The sequence below is a fragment of the Pelobates fuscus genome, chromosome 10 (genome assembly GCF_036172605.1).
Source record: "Pelobates fuscus isolate aPelFus1 chromosome 10, aPelFus1.pri, whole genome shotgun sequence".
Classification (NCBI taxonomy): domain Eukaryota; kingdom Metazoa; phylum Chordata; class Amphibia; order Anura; family Pelobatidae; genus Pelobates; species Pelobates fuscus.
In genome coordinates this window covers 145,816,151-145,842,336 of record NC_086326.1, presented here as the reverse complement: position 1 = coordinate 145,842,336, position 26,186 = coordinate 145,816,151, and the positions used below count along the sequence as shown (strand labels likewise).

The window sequence follows — 26,186 nt, the reverse complement described above, 5'->3', positions numbered from 1 at the left end:
AAAAAACCACGACACTTCTCAGGTGAACCACCATAACGTACTGGTGGGGTAATGCGGGAGGAGGCACCTACAGTGGCTACCTCTAGGCCAGAACTTACAGGAGAGATAGAAGTAGTACGTGTCTCCTCTGGTGGATTATTGGCACGAGATAATAACGCCTGTAGCGCTAGGGCCATTTGATCCATTCTGTGTTCCATGGCTTCGAACCTAGGATCAGAGAGGCCAAGCTGACTGTTTGTACTTGCAGGATCCATTGGCCCTGTCGTAATGTCAGGATCGGGACAGGGATCCAACACGCAGAGTACAAACAGGTACAGGATACGTATACCGGACCTTAGAATGGCCGGACTAACGTACGGAGAATATAGAGAATGGTCAGAGACAAGCCGAGGTCGAGGGAACGAGAGGACAGGTAAGCGAGGAACAAGCCGGGTCAAGGATAACAGAGGTAAGCAGAGTAAGTCAAACAAGCCGGGTCGGAACCAAAGGGATAACTGAGAATACCAGAGCACTGTGTGACTAGGCAGGCTAGAACCACGACAGGGCAATGAGCAAATGAGAGAAGCACTGTTAAATACCCTGGCTCAGAAGGGTAGACACGCCTCCGACGAGTCCTGATTAGTCTCCACACAATTGAGTGACAGGTCGTTCCGGGTTGGCGTCATGACGTCGACTTCCGGACGTCATGCTACAAAAGGAAGTGACTCCCTCGCGGCCGGCGTTTATGCGGCCGGCGTTTATGTGACCGGGTGGACCGCGAGGAACAGGGGAAACAGACCGTCCGGATGGATAGACGTCTAAGTCTCTACCTCTCCCAGAGGTAGAGACTTCAGGTACCCTGACACCTGGTCATGGCGCTTAAACCCCAATCTACTCCACAACCCACTAATTCAACAAAACGTAGCCCGCGCCATCACAGAATATTTCACACTAAATACGGACTCGGTCACCTCCAAAGGATCCCTATGGGCAGCCCATAAGGCAGTAATCCGGGGAGTCCTGATCAACCAAGCAACGATACATAAGAAAAAAACAGACGGCCATTCGGATTCCTGCAAAGCTTCCAGAACGCCCTACAAGTACTATACATCACACCACAAGCCCACCTCTTACTCCTGCTTACCCAACCCCCCTCTTTCACGTTCCACAACGCTACACGTCAGGGATGCCCACTATCCCCAGTCCTCTTCGCACTTTCCCTAGAACCACTTCTACAAACCCTGAGACTCAACACGGACATCACCGGCCTCAAAATACACGAAGAAGAATACAAAACGGCAGCATATGCAGACGACCTGCTCATCACAATCACCGACCCAGAAACCTCCCTACCACCCCTGTTACAAGCCCTGGAAACATATGCTGCCGTGTCGGGATACAAATTACATATTGACAAAACGGAGGCCCTACCTATACACATCGACCCCCCCACAACAGCAGCCATCCAAGACAAGTACCCCCTCAAGCTAAACTCCACCCACATACATTACCTGGGAGTCACCCTACCAGTAAGACCTCTCCCAAAGCTATGCACTAAATTACACACCCACAATACAAAAAAAAAAAAAAATCACACATGATCTATCCACCTGGCAAAACATGCCGATATCCTGGCTGGGCAGATTAGCATCAGTTAAAGTGAATGTACTCCCCAGGCGTCTTTACCTGTTCCAAACCCTACCAATCCCAATCTGGAGAACCGACTTCAAATTGCTTCAAACCACAATCGACAAATTCATCTGGTCCAACCGACGCACCAGAATAAAACGGCAAACTTTATACGTCCCGAACAGAACTGGGGGCCTAGGCCTACCACACTTAACCCATTACTATCAGGCAGCCCAATTAACACAGGGCCAAAACCGGCATGCCCCATACGGGGTCAAAAGATGGGTAGACCTGGAACACGACATCTTTGGCAGAGACTTCCCCTCCCTATATATCCGTGTACCAAAATCGGTGAGACCTCCGCTGCCCCGTACGTCTCCCGCCATACTAAACACCATAAACATCTGGGACAAAACTACGCAAAAAAAGTGGTCTCACAACACAACCTTCACCGCTAACCCCGCTACTCCGCAACACACAATTCCCACCAAGCATGATACCCAAAGACTTCGCCCGCTTTGAAGACAACGACTGTGGCAAACCTAGCCACTTCTGGTACACTGGACTTTAATTGCCATAAAGGTTGTCTGTTTTGTATGCTGTGTAAATATATGTCTTCTGCTGTGTATTATGTGTCCATTGTAATTTGTATGCTAGCAGCCGTAAGCCGCTAGCATTCAGTCACTTTGTTTCACGAACGGCGACTATCTGGGCCGTTCGTGAAACGAATATGGGCCCCCCTGATAGACCACACATTAAGAGACGTGTGGCGCTCGTTAACCGATTGCAACAATGTTGCAATCGGTAATTAAGTGTATTCCTAGGTGGCCGTCGTTCGGCTACCGACCACGCGGCGGTCGGCCATCTTGGATTCTTTGTTCCCCAGCGGTGTTTTGTCGTCGAGCGCGTGGAACTAAAAACGGCTGCTCGACGACACGAACACCGCTGCACTTCCAGGCCGTTTGGGAGCTCCGGTATTCCCCTATTATGTTTTCCCATTAGTATTCGGTACGAACTAAACGAATGTATTTCATGCGACGTTCGGTTAGTTTAGCTGGGATCTGAGCGGTATTCACACGAAATGTACCCTCAGACCCCAGCTATCTACCGAACACCGGTTCGTGCAAATCAGACGAATATTGTTAAAGTTATATATTTTAATGTGAATTGCCGGTTCTGCTGCACGAGGGGATAATCCACTTAACTGTCACAGTTCTCACCGCGACATCCAGACAGCCAGACGAGGTCGCTCCAGAAGTACCCGATGAGGGAATTGAACCTGGGTACTCTGCAATCCTGGACCTGCTCTCTTGCCTCTGAGCCACTATACAGCTCTAGAAATTGCCTGAAGTTAATCTTGCCTTGTATCCAGCACTGGGGGCTGGACGTTATTCTGTGGCTGCTCCAACATTCTCAGCACACCTGTGGCTAATCACCAATCAGCCAGGTATAAGACACTGCCTCTCCCTGAGGGCAGTGTCAGTTCATTGACTCTGGTTCAAGTATTGCTGTGTCGTGTTCCAGTGTGCTCCTGACCTTGGATTGTTATTTCGTTGTACCCTGACTTCTGGCATCCTCTGACCTCGGCTCTCTACTCGCTTATCCTGATTTCTGGCACCCACTGACCTCTGGCTCACCCACGACTATTCTCCTGGTTTATCCGTTTCTGTACTGCGTCTTGGAGCATTAACCTGCACAGCCCCCGTGCACAGACTCACAGGCCAGGTGAGTTCTTACCTGACCACCTTGGCCTGTGTTTAATTGCAAGGGTGAGCATATCTCTGCATACTGGACTCCCACCAAGGTAAGCCGTTACATTAACAGTCTATTTCAGTGGGAGTATCCCTCTCGTGCAGCGGTGCCTGATGGGAGAAATGTATCAACTGTTAAGTCCCCCATGTAGTCCCTTACTGTATCACCCCTGCTTTGTCAGTAAGGAAACCCCTTGCATGGGGACTTGTATAAATACTGGAAGTTCTGAATAAAGCTGCCAGTTGACTCCCAGACTGTTTCGTCCGGTTATTGGGAGGCTTGGGGATATTGCATTACTTTTCAGCGCTGACTGTGGATTTACCGATAATACCAGCGGAGATGGTGGATTTGAATACTACACTCCGCTACAACGACCTTACCCGAATACATCATTTCTACAGAAACCAACAACCAATACCGTTCGCAGAACTCCCACAGACCACTCCATACCGCACGTTCAACATGTTTTGTAACATCCAGATCAAAAGCTTCCTAGAAAAACCGACAATTAAACAAGCAGGCACCAAAGCACTCACACCCTTCGAAAAGCATGCAATCCCCAACACAAAAAGGCCAAATATCCGCACTATATACGCACATTATCCAAGGCGTCAAAGAAGGTGCCCTAACATATGTGTCGGCTTGGGAGAGGGATATAGGCCCAGCAGCAGATCCAACCGACTGGGCCGAAATCTGGGAGGCCACAGCCTCCATATCAATATGCGTCAATCACAAGGAACAGGCGTATACGACGCTGTTGAGATGGTATCTTACCCCCCTAAAGCTCAAACAGATGGGCAGGTCAGACACGGACACATGCTGGAAGGGATGCGGACAAAAGGGAACATACCTCCACATGTGGTGGGACTGCACCCCCACCGCACAACTCTGGCAGCAAGTAGCCTCCATGGTAACGAAAATCCTCCACACAAACATACCACTAGACCCTTGGACATGGCTTCTATCCAAACCACTAGCAAACACACCCAGGGCCCAAAATAAACTAATAGCCAAAATTGCACTGGCCACAAGAAGAAACATAGCAGAAAAATGGGGTAGCCCCGACACCCCATCACTTGACACGTTCCACTGCAAGATAAAAGAGGCAATTAAAATGGACGAAATGTCTGCACTGATCCATGACACGACCACACACTTCCATAGAATATGGGACCCATGGTACTACGAAATCCCACTCCCCACCTAAAACACATGTTGACACAACCCGCACAAAGAAGCTCTACAGGCACCCCACCCATCCCCCCAACCCCAATTCCCCCGCCCACAACCACACGGATACAACCCCAAGGACTCGAAAAGACAACTCCGCCGCAACGCAGACAAACAACACGTATAGGCTCAACGGAGACCGAACACATACCCCAAACCGGGCTCACTATAACCCACCCAATGACACAGACCCTAAACGAGGGAATAGAAGACCTTTGGATAGATATCCCCCTAACCGCTACACAAGGGAATTGATAAGCTATAGGACGAAATGAACTCATAATCCAGGTCGACACAGAATGTCTAGCACACATACAGGCACACTCTAGGGACCAAAAATGGATGGAGCCGCACCACCCAAGGAACACGAAACCTGGGCACCACCCGAGAAGAAGCGCAACAAACCCACCGACTAGGACACCACAACACATACCCACGCAGACTAATACACTCCCCGTTCCACAAGGCCACACCGACACAAACAGACCCGGAACGAAGGAAATGTATGTGATAGTGTGTGGCGAAACCAACTTCGCCACTGTGAACTGGAGAAGCCTGGTTGCCCGCCTGCTGCCTTTGGACTATGGACCAGACTTTATGGGAATGTGATACCCCAGATAGCTATACCATGGAGCCTATTCATATAATGAAAGACTATGGGAAAGACTTTAGCTCCATGGCAATTGTACTGTGTGAATAGGATCTGCGCGCTATTCGGTAGTTTTGTGCGCTCAGATACCAGCTATCTGGGGATATGTGAAATGTCTGTGTGTTATGGATAAAAAGTAACTTTCTGTATTTTAAAGTGTTTTTATGTCTTTCTGTAACCATGTGGTTAATGGAGTCTGTCTCTGTGCTGGGAGGTAATTGGATTACTTCTCCAGCACAGAGAAGGAAGCTGGAAAGCTAGGGGTTTTAAAAGATACTTTACTAACTTTTGAACCCCTGGTCTGATCCATGCCATTTTTTAATATGTTGTTCCCCTGAATGGATTGATTGTGGATATGTATTTTTATGTGAATGTGATGTATGGTTTTAAAGTTATGAAAGTTGTGTAAAAGTATATTTTAAACTGTATGCATAATGGGATTATGTGTCACACTAAGGGGAGGGGATGTGTGGGATGTAACATCTATGTCATTGGTTCTTTTATGCCTCCCCCTGGGTGTGGCCTGTATGTGTGAGTTGGAAATAAAAGCCAGGCTGGATGAGCCAGTCCAGAGTTCCTGTTTAACCCTGAAGCTGAAGTGTTGTCTCTTTCTTGGGGGAAGGGGACTGTATGCCGATTGCCAGGAGTGTAAGCTGTTCGGATCGCTTTTCCTGTTCGGCTGCTTCCAGGGTTCGTGTGTCTGCTGTTCGAGAGTTGGTGAATCCGTGCAGTTTGGGAGTTCGGGAAATTGGTGCTTATAGTAGCGGCTGGTCTATGGAAAAGGGGATTATCGCCTAAACTGGGTTTTATCCTCATATGCTGAAACGGTCCGTTACAATTGGTGGCAAGCGACGGGATCCGAACCTTACAGCCGAAAAGCAGTGTTCGTGTAAACTGGAACTACCGAACAAGGAAAGCAAGGGCAATTTGTATGGAGATTGATTATACCATACTGAAACGACAGACTTTAAAAGAGCTACTGGAAGCCAGGGGTAAGATAGCCAGCAACAAATCTAAAGCTGTGCTGATCGCTGAGCTGATGGAGGGAGACAGAGCCCGCAGCGCTACACCTCCACCAGCCATGGAAGAGACCCCATACCAGAAAGAGCTAAGAACCAGGATGGCTTTTCTGCCACAGCCAGTGCCTATGGAAATAATGACCGTGCTGATGTCAGATGTACATGATTATCTGATGGCAAACCGCACACCGGAGACACCGCCTAGGGCAGAGTCTGTTACTGCCTCCATATACGGACAGGTAAAACCCAAAGTCCCACATCACGCATTTAAAGCGTTTTGTGAAGAAAAGGACGAAATTGACGGGTATTTACAAGATTTCGAGAGGCTGTGTGATTTGCACGACTTGGAACCCGCAGTATGGGTACCCCTACTGGCAGGCAAATTATCGGGTAGGGCCGCTGAAGCCTACTGCGCTGTGCCCCGAGAGGACAGCAAAGATTACCCTAAAGTAAAGAGGGCGATCTTGGAAAGGTATGCCATCACCCCAGAGGCGTACCGGCGCAAGTTCAGGGGCTTGCGCAAACCTGAGAAAGATTCTCATGCAGAGTGGGCGCACAAGCTGGATCAAGCATCACAAGGCTGGATACAAGCCAGCAACGCTACTAATATGGAAGAATTGCGGCAGTTAATGCTGTTGGAGCAGTTCTTTAATGGTTTGTCCCCAGAAGCACAAGAATGGGTGAGGGATCGTAAACCACTCACCCTACCCGAAGCCGCTAGATTGGCGGATCAGCATTTTGATGCCACGAGGCATCACGGACTCCAAAGTAAGACTCTCCCTCGGATTACCGGGCCACCCAATATTTTTCCTCCTACCGTCCCCACAGTACCCCTGTCCAGGCCAGCACTGAATAATCCACCCCCTTCCCGATACAATGGCCGGGCTAACATTCAGTGTCACACCTGCAAGCAGTGGGGACATATTTCTCGTGAGTGTACGCAAAACCGGAGCCGACAAGCTTGGAACCAGGTGCGACAAAATTTAACACCAAGGGCTGCTGCGCATCACTACCAGGTAGCACCAGCCACCCAGGAAATGCTGAGCGCTCAAATCGAGGAGCCTCTAGGGGTGCTCCACGAAGTAATGTCGGTCCGAGCCACCGACAACCGACAACATCATCGGCAGCTAGTGACCCTGGAGGGGAAGGAGGTACAAGGGCTCCGGGATTCGGGAGCCACCCTAACGTTGGTTGCACCGCATTTGGTACCAGGCACAACCCACACTGGCGGATCAGTGGCAGTGCGGGTAGCAGGGGGAGCAGTATACCGGCTACCCACTGCCAAGGTACATTTGGATTGGGGTGTGGGAGAGGGGACTGTGGAAGTGGGGCTTATGCAAAGTTTACCCGCAGATGTTGTACTGGGGAATGACTTGGGCCAGATGACTTCCGCTTTTATCCCCCAGGCTCCATACCAGGAGGCCCATCCCGTAACTACACGGCAACAGGCTCGCACCACGGCTACACCGATACACTCTGAGGCTCAGGTAAGAGACCATGACCCCCACCCGACTCCCATGTCCTGGGATACCCCGACCACCTTTGCGACCGAAGTACAGACCGACCCCACCTTACAAGTATATAGGGATCGGGCACAAGCTGACCAGACAGGGCTAGAGGGGGAGCGATACACGTGGGAGAAAGGGTTATTATACCGTGTCACGGCCAAGGACGTGGGGGGTCTGTCACCTTGACAAACAAACCGTTAGTGGTACCGCAGAAATATAGGCAGGAGCTGCTTAGAATTGCTCATGATATCCCCTTGTCAGGACACCTAGGGATGACCCGCACCCGATACCGCCTGACGCATGCGTTTTTCTGGCCCGGAATCTCTCAGGATGTGCGACAGTATTGCACCTCCTGCGACGTTTGCCAGCGAGTAGGTAAACGAGGGGATCGCCACAAGGCCAAGTTATGTCCCCTACCCATTATTGCCGAGCCCTTCAGCAGGGTAGCTGTAGACATAGTAGGGCCCCTGCCAAAACCCAGTCCCTCTGGCAAAAAGTACATTTTAACCGTAGTGGACTACGCCACCAGGTACCCCGAGGCTGTGGCCCTCACTAACATTCATGCTGAAACCGTAGCTGAAGCCTTAATTAAAGTGTTTTCCAGGGTAGGGTTCCCCCAAGAAATAATATCGGACCGGGGCACCCAATTTACTGCCGAGGTCACCCAACATATGTGGAAGGTATGTGGCATTAAGCCAATAGTCAATTCCACCTACCACCCCCAGTCCAATGGACTATGTGAGAGATTCAATGGGACGCTGAAGCAGATGCTTCGGACGTTCGGGGAAACCCACAAAGACTGGGAGAGGTTCCTGCCTCACCTACTCTTTGCGTATAGAGAGGTCCCCCAAGAGTCGACCGGATTCTCCCCATTTGAACTATTGTTTGGAAGAAGGGTGCGGGGACCCTTGAACTTGATTAGAGAACACTGGGAGGGAGAGAGTACGACTAACGAAACCCCTATCGTATCATATGTACTGGAGTTCAGAGACCGTCTGGAGGCGCTAACTCAGGCTGTGCACACCAACCTCCAGGCGGCTCAGCAACGCCAGCGACGCTGGTACGATAGAGGAGCCAGAGACCGCAGCTTTCAGGTGGGACAGAAGGTTTTAATTTTAAAACCCGTCCGCACGGACAAGCTGCAGGCCATCTGGCAAGGCCCATACCAGGTAGTAGAGCAGCGATGCGACACTACCTATGTGATTGGCCCCTGCTCAGGGGTAGGGAAGAGACGCATGCTCCACGTGAACATGCTCAAACCCTACCATGAGAGGATAGAGGATGTGACGGCAATCTGTGCCTCCGCCTTAGAAGATCAGGAGAACTTGCCCCTACCTGACCTACTAGAACCGATAGAGCCCTCCCGGGGAGTTCAGCTGGGGGAGCGGCTAAGCCCTCACGAGCGTGCCCAGGTACAGGCGCTGATCGTAGCTCCAATTTACCTGGGTACACTCCGCTAGCCACCCACCGAGTCGAAACCCCGGGACAGCTACCTATGCGACAGGCTCCATATAGGGTTCCGGAATCAGTCCGGACCCATATGAAGGCAGAGTTGGATGAAATGTTGCAGCTAGGGGTTATCGAACCCTCAGATAGCCCCTGGGCATCGCCGGTAGTCCTGGTGCCTAAAAAGGACGGCACTACCCGATTCTGCGTTGACTACCGGAGGCTGAATGACAAAACAGTGTCTGATGCCTACCCGATGCCTCGGATAGACGAGCTGCTAGATAAGATGGCACGGGGTCAGTATCTCACTACCATTGACTTGTGTAAGGGATACTGGCAAATTCCTCTAGCCGATGACGCCATCCCCAAGTCGGCGTTTGTCACTCCGTTTGGCCTGTACCAGTTCAAGGTCATGCCCTTCGGAATGAAAAACGCTCCGGCTACTTTTCAGCGGATGGTAGATCGGCTACTGGACGGCTTTCAGGAGTATGCCTGTGCCTATTTAGATGACATAGCCATCTTTAGCCAGACCTGGGAAGACCACCTACGCCATATAGGAGCGATCTTAGACCGTATTGGGGAAGCCGGGTTAACTTTAAAACCTAGTAAGTGCCACATAGGTATGGCCGAGGTGCAGTATCTGGGCCACCGAGTAGGGTGTGGGCAGCAGAGACCCGAGCCAGCCAAAATTGAGGCCGTAGCTAAATGGCCTACCCCAAGGACTAAGACTCAAGTGCTAGCTTTCCTAGGGACTGCCGGGTATTATAGAAAATTTGTCTCCGACTACAGCACCCTGGCCAAACCCCTGACGGACCTGACCAAAAAGAACCTTCCCCGACTGGTTGTCTGGGCCCCAGAGTGTGAGCAGGCATTCCAACAACTCAAGACAGCTCTGACTAATGCTCCTGTGTTAACTGCTCCTGATCCAACTAAAAGATTTCTTGTCCACACAGACGCTTCAATGTTTGGATTGGGGGCAGTGCTGAGCCAAGTGGGAGCCGATGGCGGAGAGCATCCCGTAGCCTACTTAAGCCGCAAGTTGTTGCCCCGTGAAGTGAGCTACGCCGCCATTGAGAAAGAATGCCTGGCCGTGGTGTGGGCCCTTAAAAAGTTACAGCCGTATTTGTATGGACAACCTTTTTCATTACTCACAGATCACAACCCGTTGGTGTGGCTGAACCGTGTGTCTGGGGACAATGCCAGGCTGCTGCGCTGGAGTTTGGCGCTGCAGCCCTTTGACTTCACCATCCATTACCGCCCAGGAAAGCAAAACGGTAACGCTGACGGGTTATCCAGACAGACTGAACTCGAGAAGTGATCTGTGAGTACTCCCCCGGACATCCCCAAGCCGATCCGTTGGGATCAGACTGTGTATGCCAGCTTGGTTCTGGGGGAGCATTGTGGCAAACCTAGCCACTTCTGGACTGTAATTATTAAAGGTTGTCCGTAGGCTGAATATATATTGTATATTTTAAATTGTGTATGTACCGTATCATGGCCGTTCGCATGCTGGCAGCCGCACGCTGCCAGCATACAAATCCCTTTCGTTTGACGAAACCCGGCTATCCAGGCCATTCGCCATACGAATGTGGGCTCCCCAGGTAGACCAACCACTCACCAGTCGTGTGGCACCAATTAACCGATTGCAACAATGTTGCAATCGGTAATTAAGGGCTCTCCTAGGTGGCCGTCGTTCGGCTACCGACCATGCGGCGGTCGGCCATCTTGGATCCTTTGTCTCTGCAGCGGTGTTCGGTCCTCGAGAGCCTGGAACCAAAAACGGCTACTCAATGATCCGAACACCGCTGGACTTCCAGAGCGTTCGGGAGTTCCGCGTTCGGCACATTATGTTCCCCATAGATGTTCAGTACTTTTAAACCGAACTCAATGTTTTAATGTATTTTGTGCGGCGTTCGGTTAGTTTAGCTGGGATCGGAGCGATATTCTCACTAAATGTGCCCGCCGACCCCAGCTATCTACCGAACGGTCATTCGTCTAAAAGCGAGTAAAAATGTATAAAATATGGATTTCTGTGTAAATTGTCGGTTCTGCTCCACGAGGGGATAATCCACTTAATCGTCCATTTTAGTGGGAGTATCCCTATCGTGCAGCAATGCCTGTTGGGATAATTACAATGCCTGATGGGAGAAATCCCCTGTAACATCTGTAAGGAAACCCCTTGCAAGGGGAACTGCATAAATATGGAAGTCTGTGAATAAAGCAAGTTAGTTGACTCCCAAACTGTGTTTCGTCCGGTTATTGGGAGGATTGGGAATATTGCCGTGCTTTCTGCTCTGACTGTGGATTTCCTGAGGATACCAACGGATATCGTGGACTAATATACTGCATTCGTTACATAGTGTACCCTACCCCCTTTCCTTTCCTTTCTGTACCCCACCCCCACCCCTAGAAAATGACGATAGATGTATGAACTTGACAAGTATGTTAAACTGTCATGTTAAAACTAGTCCGATATATGACAAATGTACTAACTAAGCTCTTCCCACGTTTTTCTTTCTGTACCCCAACCCAAAACAATCAAACCTTTCAAAATAAAGAATTTATAAAAAAATAAAAATAATATCAGGAAGTATTACTTTACTGAGAGGGTAGTGGATGCATGGAATAGCCTTCCAGCTGAAGTGGTAGAGGTTAACACAGTAAAGGAGTTTAAGCATGCGTGGGATAGACATAAGGCTATCCTAACTATAAGATAATGACAGGGACTAATGAAAGTATTTAGAAAACTGGGCAGACTAGATGGGCCGAATGGTTCTTATCTGCCGTCACATTCTATGTTTCTATGTTTCAGGTGGTTACTTAAGCAGTGATCTCTCTTCCTGTTTTGTTTTATTAATGTTATTTTACTGAGACAATATAATGCATCACAATGGCATTGTGAATGAAAAGCAGGTACAGTAACATGCAATAAGGACATTACACATGTGTAACGTAACTATGGCTTTATAAATTAAAACTATATATATATAGGCTACTGCATAGGGAGTCTCTACACTGGAAAAAAGAGAAGTATAACTTTTTCTAACAATTTTTATTGCAGGTGGGGTGCCCTATAATTTAAATAGGATCTAGGGCAGGGGTGCGCAACCTTTTAGCAGCACTGTGCCGATATAGGATTGTGATGTCCCGTAGCGTGCCGGTCCTATTTTTTTTTTTTTTTTTTTTTTAATTGAGGTGTGTATGTTGCCGTATTCTGCTTGTGTTATTTATACTGTAATTGCTTTGTATCATTCTATTTGTGTGTATATGAGCTATTAGATTGAATATGTTCATTAGTAATTTATGGTATCGTGGATGATACATATAAATGTGGGCTGTGTATGAGGGTTGCTTGTGGAATTGTGTGTGGATGGATATTTCACATTGTGTGTTTAGTAGTGTGTGTGGGCTTTTTGGAGTATTGCATGTGAGAGGCTGCATGTGGGGTTGTGTGCATGTATGTGGATTGTTAGCGGGTTATGTTTGTGCGGATTGTGTGTATGTTTGTGTGTAGGCTGTTCGTATTATTTGTATGAGGGAAGGGTTATTCTGCATTTCTGTGTATATCTAGCAGTGTGGGTGGCTTCCCTGGGTTCCAGTGGGGACCAGGCACAGGTCAAAGAAAGGAGCAGTAACAGCAGCTGCAGGCTGCTCTACTACAGTGTGGATTCCCATTCACAAGTGCTGTGATCACTTCCTCTATGTGCTGCAATGCATAAATTGAGGATTGTCCTTCACCATCTTTTCGTATTAGCAGATATCTGAAGTTTCACTGGGACTTCTGATAGGCTAGAGCCTGTTTGGCTCTAGCAGCCTCGAGTGCCGTGCAAAGACACCTTGAGTGCACTAGTGCCGTAGGTTGCCTACCCCTGATCTAGGGCATCCATGACAGAATACATAGGACATCCATGATGGAATAATTCTGTCATAAATGGTTAAGGAATAATAAAGTTGTCATTGTTATTCTCAGGTCCTGTTTCTGTAACGGATTGTTAAGTTATGCAATGTTTTGCTCTCCACTTGTGTTTTACTATATCAACTGATGGACTTATATAAACTGAAGACAAGCATAGCCCTGGATCATGCAGAGGCACAGGTTAGATATGTAACCGAATCCTCCGATACATTGGCACTTAGAGAGGTCAGCCTTCTTCCCACCGACTAGAGGCCTGGTCTGGAATGGGGTACAATATAATAGCTCATATACGCACAAATACAGCGATACAAAGGAATTACAGTACAAATAACACATGCAGAATACGGCAGCATACACATCTCAATTTAAAAAAAATTGGATCGGAGCTTTACGGGACATCACAACCCTATATCGGCAGAGTGCTGCTAAAAGGTTGCCTACCCCTGTTATAGTGAATGCTCTACTGCCATGGGCTAGTTTGGTGAGGCATACAGTTTCAGAAAAATAGGGTGCTAGCAGGGAAAAACCTGTTTCCCCCACCTGGTATATGACATATATAAATAATAATTACAATAAAGTAATATCCAAGCACACCAATAGTTAGTGCAGAAAAAGGATTTTAATGCTGTGTTATATGCTTGATAACAAAGTGCAAAACAGAGACACAAGAAAATATCAATAGACATGTTTTGTATTGTACCATATTAATCCATTGTTACATCTAGCATTATAGCCTTTTGTAAGCAATTTGTTGTTTTGTATAATTATTGTAGTAAATTGATATCCGGATAGCATCTGCTTACTTGTTATTATATTTAATATACACTTAATATCACAACGTTTTGTGTATTTTCTATCCACATATTCCACTATAATACCAAGAACTATAAAAAAAAATATTAGTGTTATTTATTGCTTAATTATATATTAATTAAAAGATTAATATTCATCTCTAAGTCACGGCCCCAATATTTAACGTTAGCACTTCATGTGGATTATTTCTGTATTTCACTCAGGGGTTCACTAGCTCTGTCTAGCTATCCCTGGGTTATCTGAATACACTTGCCTTCCGGCTATCTCTGCCCTATTTCTCTTACCATTTTAGCAATATTTAGTGAATCAGACACTATTCAGGTGTTGCGCATAATTGTTTTTTCATGCAATTAATTATGCAAATCAATAAAACTTTGTTGCATGATCACTTCCTGTTTAACACCCTATATAATTCGCTTTAGGTTTATGTATGGCTGTCTTGAAAAAAGTCCATGAGGGACTGAAACGTTGTCCTTAACGTGTGCCACTGTTACACAATAAATGACACCTTTTCACAATAAAAGAATATTGATTGCACAAAATACAAAGTCCTCTGAGTGCACTTTTGTGGGAAAGTATATATATTCCTCCTTTCACAACAACTCCTGGCGTAAATGCTGACACGTCCACCTATAGTCCATCAGAGAATATGCAGCCGTTACTGCAGAATATTATTTTAGGTGAGACGGTCAACCAGACAATCGATTAGACGGAGCAATATCTCAGCCAATATCCAGAGTGTTTTATAACCAGAAAAGAGACATGGTATCCCACCAGTGTCCCTGAATTAAAACAATTCTGGCCATTTATAATTCGAATGAGGATTATAAAGAAGCCAAGTATTAGTCAATAAAATCCTATATGCAATACCCTAATTAACTTCCCCAAACAATGAAACGACCCAGATAGGAAATGCTGCTATAGTTTATGGACTTCAATGACAACACTAAGTGCCTGTAGGAAGGTCATCCACAGTATGATATTTAAAAAAGGAACACTTTAGCATTAGGTATACAAACCTAACGATAAAGTGCCCCTGTTTTTGGTATATATAGGTCTCCTCCTTTTTCCAATAAATGTAATAAAATAAAGCTTTTCTCCAGCGATTAAACTCACTCTGCGCTGCTCATCTCTCTGCTTCGTCATCGAGGAGGCATGGCCTTCTCCATCAATGACCCAGTACAATATTTCTAATAGAGGAGTATTGGAGACGCGATGCGCATGCACACACAGTTAAGCACAGGCATTTATTTCTTCATAGGAAGTTCAAATAGTGATAAAAGTTCACAATTAACTTTATTCCTGAATTTGTGAAACCACACAATAATACCAAGTGATTAATTCAGTATCCAATAGCTATGTTTAACTAGGATGACAGACAAGTGTTTTAAATCCACTAATTGTATTTGTAATTGGATCACCAGTTGTTTGCACTTGACGTTGTGATTTTTTTCACTGGTTTTATTTGGATGTGATTATATAAATATGAACTACTCACACTTGTTATTTAGACTTGACAAAGGCACATAAGAGTGCCGAAATACGGTCTGTTTTGTGCTCCTTGAACAAAGACTGCCTTATGAGAAAACCACGGGTGGGCCCAGACATTGTGTACTTTGTTCGTATTTAGTGTCCCGTTGCGGTTGTGTTATTTGTTTTGAGCGCTTTGCCTTTCTACACCTCTCTGGTTGTCCTTTCAGACGTTTTTCCCTACTTTTTTAACTTTCTTTTCTGCCTTGTCACCTGGTGTCCCATTACTTCTACTTTGTGTCCGGGCGATTGGTTATTGCCATTCCGGTATTATTTTCTTCCTGCCCAGGCTGTCTAGCGTAACAGGTAGAACCATTTTTGTCAATTTTTTCCATGCTGGTCAGTCTGCGTGAGTTTATTTCGGCCAACTTGAACATGTGGCAGCTGCGACAAACGCTCCTTCCCACGTAAGTTTGCCACGAACTCCTGCAGGAGTGTGGAAGCTCGCCTCCTGCCTACCGACTATGGTCCAAGTCTGAAACACCGCTTGGGAGCTACCCTGCCCAGCCGCCATTAACAGCTATCCCTGGGTGCTCCTGGTATGGCACTTTCCCTTAATTTAAATAAAACCGAACACTTGCTTCCTGGCGGCCGTTCACATGAACCAAACCCACGAATAGTCCTCAGCGGTACTTCGCTGCAAATGTTATGGAACGGTTTTCGGCATGAGGTGACTGTGCGGTTCCTGGACAACTTGGTCCGGGGTTTTAAACTATTTGGCATGCCGCCAGGAGAGCACTTTTTGAAGGGAAGGTGCCTGAGACTAAGGGGAACAAACGCTACTTAAGAGCCAGGTGGAGGACCCCATATTGCGGATGCAGGAGCTCTTGAAAGTTGACCGGCAAAAGCACCAAACACCCTGGAACTATGTGGGGCATAGGACAGCGTGTGCAGCCATTTAGAACATTAACACGGTGGTGTTTCCCCTACACTGCATGGATCTATATTTGGACAACTTGGGTGCTCAGATCAGGGGGATGTACAATATGTGGGGTTATTTTATGTTTTGGGGTGTTTTTATATTTTGTGTTGGGCTTTCTGTTCCTGGGAGATAATTAGCGTAAAGGTCATTAACGCAATTATCTTCCAGCCCCAGAGATTCTTAGGAGGGGATTGTGTTCAATACAATGGAGACCCCTGCTGGGGTCTGTGCATAAAAGGCTGAGTTTGGCCCATTAAAAATCAGTTGACTTCCAGAACCATGTGTCGTCTAGTTGCTGGGGGGGGGAAAGGGTCTTTATTAATACAGTGCTTCTTTCAGCTTCGAGGAAGGAATAGCGGAGATCCCTAGTCGTGGTATCTCCCTCTACGAATACTGGTACACACTGGCATTATTTTACAGTTTTATTTAGCTCTGTCACACAGCAATTGAATACAGGGGCGAGCCACCTTTTGTTTCTGACAATTTGCTCTGTAATTTAAGGATATGACTGACTCCCCTGGTGTAAAACTTTAGTTTGCCCTCAAGTTACAACTGCACAGTTATCCATACTATAAATATCCTGGGTATTTGGGTTGAGCTCCCTAAATCACAAATAGCTTAATCCAGCCCCAGGCTAAGCTAAGTAAAACCTATTTTAAAATGTGCTTTTGAGTGTCGTTTAGCATGTGTGTAGGAAAGGGGGTTAAAGAATAATGTCAATAGTACATTATTCAAAGGGAAAAAAGGGCTGGAGAAACCCTTTCTATTTATGCATTTTGGAATAAGGAACCACCAAGCAACTTATACATTAAATGGTGTTGAGTTAGGGATAACATTAAATGAACCATTATAGATCACAAACTAGCAATGCATGTCTGCCGTTGGAATAAGCTACTAAGATGCTTTCGTACAAAAAAAAAAACTAGTAAGGGGGATGGAAAACATTAGTTATGGGATTCTCAGCCTGAAGAGGTTGTGTTATCAGATTCTATAGATGGCTTGAATGCTTCCTTTTTATGAACAGAATATTCAAGGATATAATTGACATGTATGTACACAGGTTGTTGATCCAAGAAGAATTCGGATTGCCATTACGGAGTCAGGAAGGATTTTTTTCCCTCTGTGGCATAACTTGAAAAGGCTACACTTGTTTTGTTTTTGGATTAACAGCATAAAAGTATTGGCTTCAGGGTTGAACTTGATGGACTTTAGTCATTTTTTCAACCTAGACTGTGGTGGAATCTCGGTAAAAATAAATTTAGTAGGCCGAGATTACCACGTGGCATGTGTACGTGCATATGCTGACGTATCGATCAGTTGGTTGCACGAGGCAAGATACGATCAGTAGTGTACGGAGCATGTGCAAGAATACAGGATATAGTATTCCCCTCCTCCATTGTGCTGGACAGGCCATGCGGTCAAACAGGAAGTTAATTCTTATTTGTGTTGATTGGTTAAGAGAATGTGCGGGTGGAGCCTAATATGGGAGGAGTTATGTGCCTATATAAGGAGCCTGCACTATTGTCCGGGGCTCAGAACTTGTTGTATTTTGGTGACGTTAGTCCCTCTGAGTCCCGATCGGTGATCCAATAAAGAATCTCTTCCTTCCTGAAGAAACCTGTGTCCATCTCTCTGTGCTTCGCTTCCGTCAGTTTCTCCGGTATCAGACAACTATGTAAATGCCACCGAGCAGATGATCAGAAGGAGAGTTATTATCACAGATACAATATTTACAACATTGTGTCTCTTCATTTTAAGTTAGTCCATAATTCAGATCCATCCCTATTAGAGTTCACAGGAATCCAGAAAGTTAAAAAGAATTGGAGAGAGTTCTTCGAACTGTTGTGCCCCCACCTCTGGTTGAAACACACCGACCGGATATGGCTCTATAAACTGGAGAGAAGAGCGGCAGCAGCGTGGATCCGCCCGGCTACCCGGCGCCACCTACAGGGAAATCCCCCTCGCAAAAGCAGAACAGCCTCCATACGGAAACAAAGCCAAAGCTCCACAGGGCGGGAAACAGTGCCGGTTACCTCGGACGCCAAGGCTCAGGACCTCAAGCCTCAACCAACACACCCGACTTGCCTGACGTTCAACGACCCCAGCAACCCGCGACGGGCAAGGAACAACCCCACATGTGGACAATCTCAAAGCACGCAGAGATCGGGGGCGCCGATCAGGGACACTCAGTCTCCTAACTCCTCAAAATGGCGGCTCCAGTACTAGCACGGATCTGGGGACATCAGCAGAAGGCTCACCGTACGTGCTTCCAAGCAACATAAGCCTACCCTCCAGGTGTCTGAGATCTCAGCAGTCTCTAATCAAACTAGGGATCGGGTGAGAAGGCAGGGGGCTTACAGTGACTGCCCCGAAGACATCTGTTCCTCCTGGCTTACTATTCATCTGGTGGACTCCTGTACTTTTTTTTAATGTTTTTATTTTGTTTTGCTTTGCTTTGAATCCATTTGCTGCCAATCTTCACTGTATCTACCTAGCAAGTGCATATGTCTCTCATAACTAAATTGTCAGGATATGTACCTAGTTTTAAAGCTAAGAATACTAACCCATCCCACTGACATACCCTGCATAAGCATGTTCCACTAATTTAACATTATGCAGTAATAGCCAGTAATATCTTGCTAGCATGATGGTTTTTTTTTGTTTGTTTTTTTGTTTTAGCTATTAAGCATAGACGACCTAGCACGTTCCTGATATTTGTTAGAAATGTTATGCCTAGTGATTTCCTTTTTATTTTTAACACACGCAAACCAGATGTGCCTTAGTTGATTACACTGATGCCACTAGCCCCCAGATTCCTATCTGTGACTGAATATACCCCAGTGCTAATGATGCCGCTATGCTTTACCCTTCGCTCGACACACACCTAACATATAACGGTGAGAAATGCCCACATACATCAGGGTTAGCTACTGCGGCAGATGATGGCCTCAAAAGTAGTATTGACCTCCCGTCTTACCAATAGCAATGCAGTACAACACCACATATAGACAACCTCCTGGCACCGCACTTGTTTAATCACTACACTGACCATACACTCATGATAATACTTCACTTAATCCGAGCTTGACTGTTATCGACAATCATACCAAGTCTGTTTAACCCCTGTTTACTCTTACCCCCTAATCTCATACAACTGTGCATGCTTCACCCGATACCCCAAGTGAACCTCGTGATACTCGCTTCGAGGATTGCCGTTGGGGTACCTCAAAACTGTATGTTATTACTTCATATGCACGATTTGCTAGCACTGTCGATGGTTTAATGGCATATCTAGATAGGCCTGTTAGCATGTTTGCCCTACCTTTATCACTGATGCATCACCGAGCAAAAACTTTATATAAAACTTTGTTTATTAATCCAATGTTTGAGCTAATCGAGAATATTGTTGCAACTTAACTCTTTCTAACCAAAGAAAAAAGTGCCTGACTATCGATTACCACAACTTGTACAGATGATGTTTACTACCCTGATTTGATGTCGCTGTTGTGGCGCACCAAAACTTGTTAATTTTGTGCACAAAAAAAAAAAAAAGAATTGGAGAGAGGGCAATTTTATACAGGAGTTAGGAAAACCAGAGATGAGATGGATATTCGAATTAAATACCCTTATTCCCAATGGACTGGATAATTATTTTGAAATATGCCATTTTTAAAATTACCGTAATTCGTTTTAAATTGTTATACTTCTATTTATTTACTTGTGTATTTTTCTGCACTTTTGGCATATATTTTTTATAGATTTTATATGGAATTTTTTCACTGTAATGGCATATCCATTAGTCACAAATGTCCATCTCAGATCTGAATAGTAATTTTATACTTTATTTATTGTAGCCTTTTCTACACCTTTTAAAGGTGGAATTTTTGAATGGTGACACTTTATCCACGGGTGTTATTTGTAAGGAAACCAAGTGTATTTAAACCTCATTCGGTAGTTTCCTCCCGAACCGCTAGGACTTAGTATATATAGCTCTCCTTAAAATAAACTTTTAAAAACTGTCAACATTGAAGTTGCTGTTTAGTAGATAGGAGAGTGCGCTGGATCTTGTGTATTGTTTATTGTATAATATGGCCCCCAGCAGCACCCCATTTAAGCATGTTCAGGTGAGTGGAACCATCCCCCATGTTTCATATATATATTTGGGAGTCTAGCCAACTCCTTGGTTTTGCACCCCTCCCTGTTACATGTGCCTCATCTCAGGTCCCTATTTAGCCTTGTACTGCAGAGAGCCTCAGATGGAATTTTGTCCCAAGTAAGTGGGTTAATCTCATAAGAGCAGACATTAGACTGTGAGAGTAGGACCTGCCAAAGATGGGGTACATTGACGTTGTGGCAGGCTTATGCAATGTATGATCATATAATGTAACTAAATCCCCATTATTTTTTTGCCTAGATTAGGTGTTTTTAAAAAAACTTTTAAAAACTAATAAAATCTGTCAACATTGAAGTTGCTGTTTAGTAGATAGGAGAGTGCGCTGGATCGTGTGTATTGTTTAATATATAGCTCTCCGTTCGGTAGATGCAATAGACGAAATCTGTACGAAATAGCAATAGCTTTACAAGAGAATTCCCTTGGTAAAGCATACCAATTCCAAATAACAGTCGAAGTCAAGAATCAGGATACAAGATGAACTGAGGTTTATTGACAAGGGTTCTCCTTTTATGAGATTCTGCCCATGCAAGGGAGGAACCTACATAATTAAGACAGTAACCAATTACAAACATGGTACATCCCACACATTTCCTCCCCTCAGATAACTAGTTAACACAATTATCACACACACATTTTTACCCAAGTTTTGGATGTACCCCAAATACTTGGGGTACATCCATAAATCCAGTATCCCCAGATAGCCTCAATCTGGGGGAACATACATAAAAATCAGCCCATACGGTTAAGAGGTTCGGGAGTTATGGGGCTTTAAAGTTTTGACCTACCGCACAGGCACACTAGCCGAAAATAGTTCCATAAGTTTTGGCCTTGCGGTCGGTCCTCGTTCGTGTGGTGAAAATGCACGAAAATCTTGCCATCCGTGCATTTCTTGATGTTCGCTAGAATCCCCAAAGGCTATTAAGTCTTTCTACCGAACAGCATGGTGTGCGGTAGTTTTGGCACGAATTCTCGGTGTTATGGATGTCTCAGCGGTATTCGCCTGCTCGAGTGTCCGATTTTAGTTCCAGACACTTGATGGCAAATCACCGCTGCTCGGGAACTAAGATGGCCGCGAACACGTGTAAAAGTCCCGAAATGGCGGCCACCTAGTAACTGGAACAAAGAATTTGTGCGTTTTCGTACGGATGGCCAGTGTCGACCTGGGAGGTAAAATACCACTTAATTACATAGCAGGGTGGTCCGGTGTTCGGTAGTTTGTGTTCGTTTTTATACCTGTTGAATTTCTACCGTACGAATTGTAAAAAATAGACGAATGCTGTTACACAAAGGGAAACATGCAGAAATACCGGATAAGAGGGTAGTTTCTTCACACTATTACTAAAGATTGTTATGATTTGATTATACGATTAAGTTCTATAATACTGCTGTATCTAACCTTACTATTTCCCTTTTTTTCCTTAAGAATTTTATATTATGTAAACTCTTGTGTAATGAATGTTACTTATGACTGATTTGTATGATGGACTACTAATGTGCTTATTTTGCACAACAAAACTCCAGATAATTTACCAGTTACTGTGTAGGATTATGATCAATGTGTATGATGGATATTTAATGTGCTTATTTTAGCACAAATAATACTGGATGAAATTTACCAGCTATTATTTAGGAGCGGTTTAATAACTGTTATTAGAGTTGCAACAGAATGGATTGTATTTATAATGACATTATGGAAAAAGCACTACGCAATATGTACCCGGGTGGGCGGAGCTTAAACAGCTGAGGCAGCCGGGAAAGACGAACAGTACCGTGCGAGAGCTGGTGGAGCTGGGACCGCAACCTGACTGCACATGAGAAGGCAGACCGCAGAAACGCCAACATTTTGATGGGAGATTCCTCAGTGATTAAGCGTGGTTGTGAGTAGCGGGTACATGTACCATAGTACTCACCACTTTATCTTGTAAGCGGCTGTGCATCTCTATTGAGTCTTGCATGAACATGATTGTTTTTACTTTTTAAAGATTTGTTTCATAAATGCATTAACTCTTTGCTAAAAAATACTAGTATAGTTATACTTCTATGTGTGACATACTATTTAGCAAGTCTTCATTGATCTGCAAAGTGAATTTCTACCTAACACGCAGTAGAACTTGCCGAGGCTGGATAAACCAGAATGGCTTCTAGTCCAGTAGGCCCCAACTTTCCTGAAACGGGCAGCACTGTCCAGGAAGAATACCCCATCACTGAACTAGTAGCTAAATCCATCAGAATTCCCAGTGACTTCAGAGAACAGCCTAACTGGAGGGGAGGAATTGCAAACATTCAGTGGCCACCACATGTGACTTGTAGAACATCATCTTTGTGATTCATATAAAAGATAATAAACCAAATAATTTTGTTCCTGCAGCTTACAAAATAATAAACTATAATAACTACAGATCTCACACTGTGTACCAGGTGTTTGATGATATAAGTGAATGATATCTGCTCTATAACCAAACACATTGCTGATTAAACATCGTCTCACCCAAGGAGATGAGGGGGTGGTGACTCTCCATCACTTCCTTGTAAGTTTCCTTTTGCCCTTTTAAATGCTTCCAAACCTAAAAGAAATAACAGACAGTGAGATCCCAACATCTTTATCCAGACACCATCCAGACACATCCCTTGGTTTTACTCTATGATGTCCCATTCCCAGCAGCCTCACCTCTTCAGTCAGCAGGTGGATGATCTGATTGGTCAGTTCCAGGATGTTCTGCTCATTGTTTCCGCCCAGTATCAGTGAGTGAGGTGGACACACCGTGCTGGAGCTCTGAGTCTGGCAGGATCCTCTTAACACACAGGGACTACTTCTCTGTATTGTAGGATCATCAGATCTCTTCACAACAATGTAATCCTGAACATAAAGAAACATTATTATTAAAGAGTATTAAAATATCTATAAGCCTATACTTCACTCGTTACACAGAACGTCACTTTGTTCCCTTGGAGTCATTTATAAAGCGGTTTCACTATCTTTTTCCTGGAAGGGGAATCACCTTAATCATGCTAGTATGTGCTTCTACCACCCACCTCTGTCACTGCTACCCCTGTCTGTGTGTGCGATGCCAGCCTTCTCCATCATAAAGTCCTGTATAGTGCACAGGGCTGAGAAATGCTATGCTAGGGCTACCTGTTTATAATCATGTCTTATAATCATCACAATCCCCACACTTATACCATGGCCAAACTTTAACACCAACAGAAAAAAAATCCACAAATCTCAGTATTGCAATCCAGGGGGGCGGAGCCTGGCCGTCGACCTAAGCAGAAGCAGGGGACACGAGCTCCTGCTCAACGGGCAGAAAAAACGGCATCATCCAGGGCTTAACTGCCCAAGGACCCACCAGGGTGCACTACCCAAGTTAGGGGTGCACCTCTGAACACGAAAAGTCTTTTTCTGACGCCCGTAAGAGCTAAACAAGTAGAACGGACCACGCGGCCTACAGAAGCCGGAGCCGGGGAGAGGCGGCCGCTCTCTCCGACGCCAGATCCCCTCAGCAACGAGGGTGGTCTCCAATCCTCCCCCCCCCCCTTTGAACCGGTGGGGGATATCCCGGTCCTCCTGGACGGACAGCCCAGGCAAGCTGACTAGCCCTAGGGCACGCATAAGCGAGAGAAACACGAGTCCAGTGACGAGCATCCAAGATGGCCGCCAGTCACAGTGCACATAGGGGAACCACGACTGCCTGTATACAGCCCTCCTCCCTGGAGGCCCTCGACAGGCTCTGCTCAGCCTTCTATGAGCTGCAGTGCAGCACGGGAATGCCCAACCGACAAGCAGCACGAGCGGTGGCCATGTGGATCCGACCACTGACCCGCCGCCGCCATTATGGCGCCCCACTGCAGGCGTTCCAAGCGGGCGCCCGTCCAAACAAGCGCCGACAAGCGAACAGGAGAGAGACAGACCGCACCAACGTGAGCACACGCACCTACCTACACACAAGCGTCAAGGTAAACGCCGGACAACCCCGAAGCCCCAGCGACGAACCCCAGCGTGCCTCTGACCGGCTGACCACCATGAGGCTACCTGGGACAGGAGCAGCGCTCCAAGCGATGGTACAGGAGGCCTCCACGCATTACAAAGTTGGGGATAGATGCTGGGAGCCCTGGTGCAGAAGCCTATGGAACACACCGGCTGAAGCCTCGCCTCTGCCAACTAGAGGCATAGGGTGACTCTTAATACCCCACTGCTGGATGGCCTACTGACACGCCACCACATCCCTACAGCTGCAACGGACTTTGCCTCACAGCAGTGGGACACAGCAAGATAGACTCACACGGACATTACAATTTACAGCATGGCATACACCAGTTGCAGACTACAACACTGTAAGCGTGTTACTTATGCTCCAATCAAGGGATCCTGGCCTAGACAACGTCGCCCACATAATGCTCACTTGATTTAGCAAGAAATGTCAGTACTGTGCTTTAGCTAAGAAAAGCATAAATGATAGCAGGTGTTAAAAGTTTAATACTGCTGTGTTCAACTTACTATGAGGGGGGGCGGGGCCTGACCGTCAAGATGGCCGGCGGCAAGAGACATAATCTGAGCCCTAACGGCGACCTGCTGAGCCTGGAACAGCCTACCGGACGGCGGAGGTTAACCAGCACCTAAAGCGGCACCTAACGGTACGCGAAGCATGCAGCTCCGACCGCGGAAACCGGAACGGAGCAGCAAGGCCTACCAATTTCTGGGACAAACGGACCGCAGGGGAGACGGCCGCTCTCCTGCGGCTATCTTAAGCTATGACCTCGACTTAGGGCCCCGTTCCCCCCCCCTTTGGACCGGCGGGGGTCATCCCGGTCCCCACCAAATCAGGGCAAATAATACCACAAGCCTCTGCTTTACCCCGCAGCCTGAACAACGCGGCCAGTGGGCCACTCAAGATGGCGGCTGCGACTCAGTGGCAGCAGCCTGAGCCAGACCACCAAAGCAGCCAAAGACACTACACAGAGGAGCAATACGCTGAAAGACTGGACAGGCTCTTTCGGAGGCTCGGGAAGCGACTGATGCTATGCTGCAGATGGGAATCACCTGCTCGGTGGGAACGGTAAGGAGGGACGAGGTGCGGGGCTGGACCAGACCCACATCGGGCAAACCACGCACGGCTAAAACCACAGCCCGCCCTGCAATCCTTCCTGGGTTGAAGGCCCCCCGGAGAATACCTCCACGGCACCGACCACACCGCCGGAAGCCCGACCGTCGCAGGCGACGGCAGAGCACCCGAGCTCCCCATGCGCCCAACAGAGGGTAGACCCGGCCTCATTCATGAGAGCACGAGTCTGTGGACAGCAGGTGCTTGCCTTCATTCCGGCCTGGGGCTGGATCGCCCCCTCCTTGCACCAACGGCTCACCGGTCTCTCGCTAGCCCGCCCGGCTCATGGATCCGACCTGCCCAGCAGGGGTATCGGCTGATAGATGGCCCACAAGCCCACAACCCCACTACGGGCCGCACACAGCCATGGACTCTTGGTGGACAATATAAAGTGTTCCTCACCAGCAAAACGACTCTACATGAAGTGTACACCAAGACGTTGCTTCCCAGACACTCATGAACCTCACCAGTGGGCCACGTGGTACTACGCCTTTATACACCTTACTTGTCGCAACACAGA

General features: G+C 46.7%; 1 pseudogene; it reads right to left on the bottom strand.

Moving 5' to 3' along the window:
- LOC134574849 (oocyte zinc finger protein XlCOF7.1-like) overlaps positions 1-23,373 on the bottom strand; it is an 80,640-nt pseudogene extending 57,267 nt beyond the window's left edge.
- Between the last annotated feature and the right edge of the window lie 2,813 nt (positions 23,374-26,186).